This window comes from Humulus lupulus, chromosome 1 (assembly GCF_963169125.1).
Source record: "Humulus lupulus chromosome 1, drHumLupu1.1, whole genome shotgun sequence".
NCBI classification, from domain to species: domain Eukaryota; kingdom Viridiplantae; phylum Streptophyta; class Magnoliopsida; order Rosales; family Cannabaceae; genus Humulus; species Humulus lupulus.
Genome location: NC_084793.1, coordinates 302024408 through 302034558, shown reverse-complemented (window position 1 = coordinate 302034558; position 10151 = coordinate 302024408). Strand labels below are relative to the sequence as shown.

Below are 10151 nucleotides of genomic sequence, written 5' to 3'. Positions count from 1 at the left end.
TTTTTTTCTTCTTCCATTTTTTTTTTCATTTTTTTCTACCAATTTTTTCATTCATATTTTTTTTCTATTATTTTTCTTCTTCTTCTTTTCATTCTTATTTATTCATCTATTTTTTTTCATTCATCATTTTTTTTTTCATTTTTGTATTTATTCTTTTCTCATTCTATTTCTTTTTTTTTCTTTTTTTTTCACACATATATTTTAACATTACATAATTATTCTACTATTTTTTTATTTATTATCTTTTATTATTGTATTTTTTTTTTATAGTTTTTCCACTATATGCAAAAAAAAAAAAAAAATCAAATTAATTTTTCAGCATTTTCTTTTTACTGTAACACTTATAGGAATACCAAAATTTGGAAAGAAAACTAATAAAAATATGAAAACGTGAATGGGTAACTGGTTATATTCACATTCTTTGTGTGTATATTTCTGAGGGTAACTGGTTACTTTCACGTTCTGGTGTGTGTATATTTATGGTTTCTTTATGGTAACTAGTTACTTATGTTACTAAAATCATAGTTACTTCTTCTTCCTTTTTTAATGAAGTGTTCTTCCATTTTTTCCTTCAAATTTTATGTTTTTTTTTCATATTTAATATGAGTAACTTGTCACCCCTCTTAGGTAACTGGTTACCCTTCTTATGATAGAAAGTTACTCATCTCAGGATAACTGGTTACTCCTCCTGGTGGATGTTATTTAACCTAACTCTAGGATTTTTTTTTCCAGATCAATCAAGTAACTGGTTACCCTACCCAGGATTTGAAAAAAAAACGTACAATCTTAAAAAAAACATGTTTATAATAAATAAATAATAATTTTAAAAACAATTCATATTACAAAAAAAAAAATTTACAAAACAACCAAAGAAAAATTTAATATAAAAACAATATAAAAAAATAAATAACCTAAAAAAATAATAATCAAATTACAAACATATCCTTCCAAATTTGATTAAGAGTAAAACTATGGCATAAACCAACTTTTATACAAAAATATGGGAAAATAAATCCATAAAAGTAAAAATTCTTAGAAAAAAAAGCCATATTTTTGCACACTATTAAAAAACCCATATAAAATGTAATTTGGCTATTTAGTTTGAAATTCAGCAACTACATAACGACTCTTTACAAAAAAAATGCAAATATAGTTTACCAGGTTTGCAAATTAACATAATTGTGAGATAATCTTCTAAAATATAATCCCTCATTTTTGGGTCACGGAAACGTTCAATTTTCGTTCTATAAACCATTAAAAAAAGTTTTAGGGATATTTGTGTAAAACTTCCCCAAAATGGAGCTATTTTGCTAAAAGGCTCATTTTAAACTATAAAGCCCTTTAGTTAGCATGAAACTATAAAGCTAATAGATGTAGTAATTTGTTTTCCAGTTATTTTTTGGGACTTTGTATTTTTGCAAAGTATCATTTTGGTATCCTCTGTTTTCAACAATGCTCATATGGTACCATGTATTTTAAAATCGTACATATTTGGTACCATATACTCAAATTTAATTAATAAAATCTTACAAATTTAATCAAACTGCTGTCAATTATGTAAATTCCAAATTTTAATTTAATTACTTAATTACATATAACTGATAACTGTTTGATCATATTGACAAAATTTTATCTATTAAATCTGAGTTTAGGGTATCAAATATGTATAATTTTAAAATACAGGATACCATATGAACATTATTAAAAACAGAGGGTACCAAAATGATACTTTGAAAAAACATAGGGTACCAAATGAGTAAATTCCCGTTATTTTTCAGTTGTATTTTAAAAGCTTGTATACGTTTTTTTTTATTATAAAAAAGCAGGAATAAAAAAGAGGAAATTACATTTTATATGAGATTTTTAATAGAGTGTGCAAAAATATGATTTAAAAAAAAAAAGTTAATCTATGACTTTTTTTTAAGAATTTTTACTTTTATGGGTTTATTTTCCCATACTTTTGTATAAAAGTTGGTTTATGTCATAGTTTTACTTTTAATCAAGTTTTATTAATTTGGAAGGGTGTGTTTATAATTTGATCATTATTTTTTTAGCTTATTTGTTTTTTATATCGTTTTTATATTACTAATTTTATATTAAATTTTTCTTTGGTTGTTTTTAAAATTATTTTTTATTTATTATAAACATATATTTTTTAGATTATACGTTTCTTTTTTCAAATCCTAAGTAAGGTAACCAGTTACTTGATTGGTCTTTGACAGTTATGTAAAAAAAAATCCTAGAGCTAGGTTAAATAACATGCACCAGGAGGGGTAACTAGTTATCCTGAGATGAGTAACTTTCTGCCATAAGAGGGGTAACCAGTTACCTAATAGGGGTGACGAGTTATTCATATTAAATATGAAAATAAACATCAAATTTGAAGGAAAAAGTGGAAGAACACTTCATTAAAAAAGGAAGAAGAAGTAACTATGATTTTAGTAACATAGGTAAACATACCAGAACGTGAAAGAAACGAGTTACCCCCAGAAATATACACACAAAGAACGTGAAGGTAACCTGTTATCCATTCACGTTTTCATATTTTTATTAGTTTTGTTTCCAAATTTTGGTATTCCTATAAGTGTTACAGTAAAAAGAAAATGCTGAAAAAATTGATTTGATTTTTTTTAACATATAGTGGAAAAAAACTATAAAAATTACAATAATAAAAGATAATAAATAAAAAATAGTAAAATAATTATGTAATGTTAAAATATATGTGTGAAAAAAATGAAAAAAAAATAAAATGGAATGAGAAAAGAATAAGTACAAAAATAAAAATAAAAATGAAAAAAACAAAAAAAAATTACCTTCAAAATCAAAGAAAACATAATTATGATAAAAAAATATGACATTTTCATATTTTAATTAGCTACTAATTGTGTTTCCCATATTTTAACTTTTTCTTTAATAAATTTTCCCATACAAATTAAAAAAGTATAATTCTCATATTTTTGCACATTGATGATATAAAAGCCATATTTTTCAAAAACTACCAATAAAAAAAGTAAAAAAAAATAGGGAAATCTACAAAAATGCACTAAAAGTTAAAAAAAAAATGAAAAATACGGTATATTACAAAAATACGGAATTTTTGGATAAAAACACGGAGTGGCAAAAGTGTAAATATGGAGTGGCTTTTAAATCTTAAATAAAAGCGGTAAAATATAATTTTTTGTGATCAACGTTTACAAACTTGTAAATATCTGTTACAAAATTGTAAATATCTTTTACGTGTTTGTAAATAATATTTACAAAAATTAGTTTTAGAATTGTATTATTTTGTACATAAAAATTACGAATAAAATCGTAACTAATTTTTTATTTTTGTAACAATAGTTTACAAATCTAGTTTCATAATTAGGAAAAATATTTTTGTAACTAACATTTACAAAAATAATTTGTAGTTAAGAAATCGTAACCAAAATTTACATAAAAATAATATAATTTTCCATATGTTACAATATTGTACCAAAAAATTATAGTAAACCTCAAATTTATATTATACAACTTAAAAATATAAATTTAAGATATTCATTATTTATAAAACACTTTATTATATATATATTTATATAAAAATACAGTTAGAGAGTAGTGAATTACGATAATTTTATATACAAGTTTTACATTTTTGTAATAACAGTTTGCAAAACTAATTGCACAATCAAGAAGTTTATTTTTGTAACTAACATTTACATAAATATTTATAAATTTATTTAACATGATTGTTACAAAAATTTACAAAATTAATTTTTTAACTTTAAAATATATTTTTTCAACAAAGCTTAAACTTTGACTAGATTAAGATTTTAGTTTAACATTGAGTGTTGAGATTTGACTAGTTATGTTTTTCAAAACAATATAATATTTTTTTATCACTATCTCTCCTATTACTATTAATATATGTTACAAAAATTTATGAATATATATATAATAAAATTGAAAGATCATTTATATCAATTTAAATAAAAATAGGACTGTAAACAAATTAAATAAAAAAAGTAATATTAATGGAGAGAAAAAAAAGTGAAAAATGACTTATTTAATTAGAAATTTTATGTATGATACTAAGACAATAAAATAAAAAAGTAGAAGATAGTTGATATTAGAGAAAACTTATGACTGTGGTGTAAAATCACCGAATTTTAGTAATTAGTTTATATTACCGTATAAATTAATTATTTTTTTTTTTCAATTTTCGTGAAGAAGAATGTAATTTTCTCAAAAAAATATATGTATTTTAAGAAAAACCCCTAAAAATACAAGTCCAATTCCAAGCCCAACCTGAATATCCAAACTTGAATGGACTGTACAACCTTAGTTTTGGGCTGGGCCAATACTTAGTATATGATCAAATTCTCTCTGGCATTGCGTCATTTCATTTGGCAATTCTTCTATGTAATTAATCCTCCAACTGTTATTATTGTGATATATAACATAGCTGTATATTATTGGCTGCATGGGAATCAAAATGGTGATTTTTGGAGTTTAGAAGAATTAAAAAAACGATAAATTCAAAAGTGGTTGGGAGAAGAGGCACTTTGGAAATGTAAGCAGTGCAGTAGTAAGAGTAATATATAATAGTGGCGAAGCATGAAAATATAGAACAGATAAAAACCTCTTCAATTTTGTAACTAGTGTAAGTGTCGTTATATATAGATACTTTTATGTGTCTTGGATATTTCAAAGCACAGACCTGTATCTGCAATTTCCATGTGCCTGGCTCATCCATCTAAATATACCTTCAATTTGGTCTATGGAGAACACAGACATTTACTATCTTACTTTATCTGTTCATTTGTGGATTCTGATTATCATCTTTCATCTCTTTTCTCGATTTCATCTCTAAATCATATCAATCATCTCTTTTTTACAAATATGTTTTTACTTAATATGACTATGATTAATACAAAATGAGAGGCTCACAATAAAAAATTGAATTTTCTTTTTAAAGAAAGAATGAATATTTCTTTGAAGGGTTAAAATGAGATAATGTCCAATACAAGTATGAAATGCTCACAGAACAAATATAAATCTCATATGGAGATGACTAACACCAAGCTCTTTATTGATGCTGAACATTAAGAGAAATAACACCTAAGAAGGTAAACTAATAATCTCAACTCCACCTAAAAAAAAAAAAAAAAAATTACTTGTGAGCTGTCGTTCTTTGATAAACTATTTTTGATGAATCGGTGAACCCAAATTGAGAAGATAAAAAACTTTATGCAATCTATATTCATACCAAAATTACGACAAAAGAGCTAAAGTCTTCGAAAGACATGAGTACCATTGTTAGACAAAGCTAAATCTTAACACAAACCCAAAGACATTATACAAGTAACAAACATCAAACAACACAACAAAAAACCAAAAGCAAAACAAAATGGCAACTAAGAGGGACGGACCCAAAAGTGTACTTTAAGGGGGACCAAATTGATATAAAAAAATTGGGAGGGGCCAAATTGATCATTCTTTTAAATTTAAGGGTTATATTGCAAAAAAAATCTATATAAAGAAACAAAAAAAAGTTGATAAAAGTAATAAAATTTCACTAAATGAGGGGGCCAAGGCCACCCTTACCGCCTTCTTAGGTCTGTCTCTAAGAACAACATTGGTGTTACTCCCTAACTAAGGTCCGCACGCGCGGACCAGGACACCAGTCGGTGTACGCGTAGGGTGCACATGCGTTGGGTGGTGTGCGCGCGTCAGCACAGGGGTGCGCGCACACGGTAAGGAGCTGGACTTGGTGTGTGGGAACACCACGAGCATAATTAATATTGTCTCGGACAACTTGGGTTCTAGAGGTTCTAAATATGGCCTTAGAATGATTGGAATCAATTGAGAAGTGAGGTTACACGGTACAGCTGAGAAATGAGAAAATATATCTCCTAAGCAGAAATCATATATACTCCTAGCAGAAGGCTAAATGTTCAGAAGTCTCCTTAGGAGGGGTGGTCCTGTTTACCTAGGGAGAAGTCATGGGCGTGGTCCTGTTTGCCAAGGGAGAAGTCATGGGCGTGGCCCTAGGATGGTGTCCGGACGTATATGTGATGCTTTTGAGCATCACAGGAGCTTGACTTTGGTGCCAAATGACGCCAACCTACACGGGTGCACGCACGCGCGCTACAATGGAATGCAGTGCATGTGGGCAGCGTGCGCGCACATCAAACACACGTGGGCGGATGATGGCAGACGGTTACTAGTGATCATTAGGGGGACTCCACGTGGTGTTCTCCCATCTGTTGGGAACATATGTCAAATGTGTCTTAGTCAAAGCTTGGCCTTGCAACACTTGGCGACTGATGATGGATTTGATTTGCTAGGGTGTCAGTGTGACATGCTGGTTGGTCCAGTAAGGTTCCTTGGCGGTGCCTAAAGGCTAGAACAACATAATGCACGTAATCAAAACCAAAAGTCATTGCTCTTGGGATTTGCCTCCTCAACGCAGCTCAGCCAAAATGAAATCCTTCATCCATTTTTGTTTCACGCGATTCCTTGCCACACGCGATGCTTCATGCGTTTCCTATGCTTGATTCTTCCCATTTGTGGCTGTGTTTTTTGTACAACCTCCTCTTCAATTCCGTCTTGTGTTCCCCAGGCCTTCATGTGGTCCGAAAGTTTGTGTGAGTCCAAAATAACTTGGGGTTCGACTTGGACTTGGCTATCACTACACCCCCTGATTAGTGCTCAAAAATGCAAATTTATTGGTTTTAAAGTGTAAAATAAATTAAGTTTTGATTAATATTTTTATGAATTTATTGTAATATATTTTACAATTGAAAATATTAATTTTGAATTTAATTTGCGTTTAATTTTCAGGAAATAAATTGCATTTGGACATTAATAAAAAGAGAAAACAAATAATGTTAAAACTGAAAAAAGAAAATGAAGAAAGTGGCATTTTTGAGGAATTTGGCCCAGTCCCGAAGGTCCAAACCAAAGGCCTAGCCCTTGGGAACAAGTTTAACAAAAAAAAAAAAAAAAAAGCAAAGAAAAAAAAAAATCTAATTCTGAATTCCGAGAGTGGATGAATCATCACGAAACTTCTAGTGTCACTTCTTCCAATTTATCCACCACTCATTCCGGAACTCCTTCCACCAATCGTGCTTCTCCACAAACTCTCGCTGATAATAATTCATTTGCAATGGCTCGCAATGATGAAATCCAACCAAGAACTCTCAATAACCACCTCCATCCCACTCGCACTTCCACGCCTTCATGCATCATCTTCCCTCCTAATATGCCCGCATTAGATTTTAAACCTGGCATGATTCAACTCTTGCCCACATTTCATGGAATGGAAAACGAAAGCCCATACGTGCATATCAGAGAATTCGAGGAGGTAATAGCCACGTTCTATAACCGAGCCAAAAATGCCGATGCTGTGCGACTAAAGTTTTTCCCTTTCTCCTTGAAGGACAAAGCCAAAAGTTGGTTATACTCATTGAGACCCAGGTCTATTGGAACATGGGAGGAGATGACCAAATATTTCTTTCTGAAACACTTCCTTAGCCATAAGACCAACAGTCTAAAACAACAGATTTCCACATTCTCCAAAAGGACAATGAAATGTTCTGTCAAGTCTAGGAAAGATTCAATGATCTGTTAAATCAGTGCCCGCACCATGGCTATGAGAACTGGTGTTTGGTCAGTTACTTCTATGAAGGCCTCACGAGTCGTGAGCGCCAGTTTGTAGAAATGCTATGCAATGGTGAATTCCTCGAAAAAGAGCCACACGATGCTCTTGAATATCTCGAAGAAACCGCGAAAAAGTCTCACAAACCATCTGGGATCTATCAACTTCGAGAAGAAGATAGTGTTAAGGCCCAACTCGAAGCTTTGAAAAAGCAGTTTGAGGTCTTAATGGCGAAAAATGGCCAAAAACCGCACATGATCACTCAGGCGAAACCGCAAGAACCTTGCTTTGTTTGTGGAGGGACGTAGCTCTTAGCTAAGGACTGCTTAGCTTTGAATGAAATGAGGGGGGTTTATGAGGAGCAATGCAATGCCTTAGGGGCATATTACAAGACATTCTCCCATACGTACAACCCTGGTTGGAGAAACCACCCAAATTTTAGTTGGAGAGATTCCAACCAAGCTCAATCGTCTCGAGGCCAATGGAGAAATGAGCAATAAGTTCAACCATCAATGGCATATTCTGCACCTCAATACAATGCTCATCCACAGCGAAATTCTCTCGAGAATACTCTTCATGCATTCATCGAGGAACAATCCACACTTAATCGCCAAATGATGGAAGAAATCAAGGAAATGAAATGTCAATTCTCAAAATTGACTGAATCCTTGGCCATTATGGAAAAAGGAAAACTTCCTTCCCAACCAAAATTCAATGTGCAAGGCCAACACATGGCCCAATCTTCAAATTCTAATGATCAAAATGTCAAGGAAGTGAATGCCATCACGACGAGAAGCGGTAAAACTCTGCAAGACCCACCCATAAAATCCAACACTCCCAATACTCCAAAAGTCATTTATGAAAATCCACCGCTCAATGCCACTCCAAAAGTACCATTTCCCCAGGCTTTGAAACCTGTTGGGAAACTTCCTGATAACCGAGCTGAAATCCTTGAGCACTTGACACAAGTGAAGATTAATCTTCCTTTGCTTCACATCATTAAACAAGTGCCCGCTTATGCCAAAATCATCAAGGATCTATGCACTGCAAAAAGGAAGCATCATGTCAAGAAGACTGCTTTCATGACTGAGCAAGTGAGTGCGGTGATTGAACAAAAGGCACCGCCGAAATACAAAGATCCCGGTTGTCCCACCATTTCTTGCCAAATTGGCACCCATGAAGTTAGCCAAGCCTTACTTGATATTGGCGCGAGTGTAGATCTCATGCCTTACTCTGTATACTCGCAACTCGATCTTGGAGAAATGAAGCCAACATCTGTTGTAACGCCCTGGCTACCCCAGAACAGTTACGGTGAACGGTGGACCGGAAATTTGACTCGTTGCCTGAGTCCTTTGGTCAAAAACGTGCTCTAATTGTAAATAACGGGTTAAGGTATAAAACCAATAAAAAGGAAATGGAGATTTTATTACAAACTGCTCTGCAGAGCTAAACAAAACATTTACAAGTGGTTCTTAGTACGAAATTGTCACTACTGTTTGTAAAGTTACAGTCTCGCCGACCTAAGCGGCAAAAATAGGGTAAACCCCCTAGTTCCTCTGAGAACACCTTGGCCGTGGTGGTCAAGCGGCCGCATATGTACACATCACCACTTCAGCTCTCCACTCAAGGCTAGGTGAGCTTTTCTTTCCTTTTACCTGCACCACATAGCACCCATGAGCCATAGTCCAGCAAGAAAACATAATACTTTTCATAAACATTATCAAATGATTATCAATATAATCACACTGAACATAAAGCTTCAAACAAGCAAATGAACAACACATAATTTTAGCGGGAGAGTGGCTGTTAGGTAAGCCACTAGCCTCCAAGCTCTGTTTTCTAGCGGGAGAGTGGCTGATAGGTAAGCCACTAGCCTCCAAGCTCTCTTTTTAGTGGGAGAGTGGCTGCTAGTAAGCCACTAGCCTCCAAGCTCTGTTTATTCATCGACCCTCAGGGTCGGTCAGGCATTAATGCTCCTTGAGTCATTCAATGCTAGTAGTCGATTAGATTTAATCTCTGTTGGCTTGCGTGATTCACGCTAAGGCCGTTCTGACAAATAAATCAGCGCTACCTGACCTGTGTCCAGTATCACTGCCGAACCTGACAAATAAGTCACAGCTTCACAGCTGATACTAACACTTTTGTCGATTCTGTATTCAATCCATGTCCATATTTATACAATCAACATGCCTCACAAATATCCATGCATGTCACACTTTGGGTGTAGTTTTCTTACCTCTGCTTCGAGCTAGAATGAGCAAAAGAACAACCTTTGAGAACGGTTTAGCTTTTAGTCCTTTAGCGGTTACCTAATCACAACACATATAGGATACCATCAATAATCAAGATAATCAAGGGTTCTCAAACCATTATCTAGCCTCCAAGAGATCAACCCAAACTAATCCAAGTAGTAAGGACACTCCCGAGGCCTAAAACTAGGTTCCCGGGGTCAAAACGAGCAAACGGGGCGAAAACAGGGCAAGGGTTGTGGCCCCCAGGGTTCTCTGAG

The 10151-nt window shown here is 32.9% G+C and overlaps 1 non-coding gene across 1 annotated transcript; it reads right to left on the bottom strand.

Moving 5' to 3' along the window:
• Nucleotides 1-7531: 7531 nt before the first annotated feature.
• LOC133813296 (small nucleolar RNA R71) lies at nucleotides 7532-7637 on the bottom strand. Its single transcript, XR_009884325.1, has one exon. It is a non-coding gene; the product is annotated as a small nucleolar RNA R71 (small nucleolar RNA).
• Nucleotides 7638-10151: the final 2514 nt, after the last annotated feature.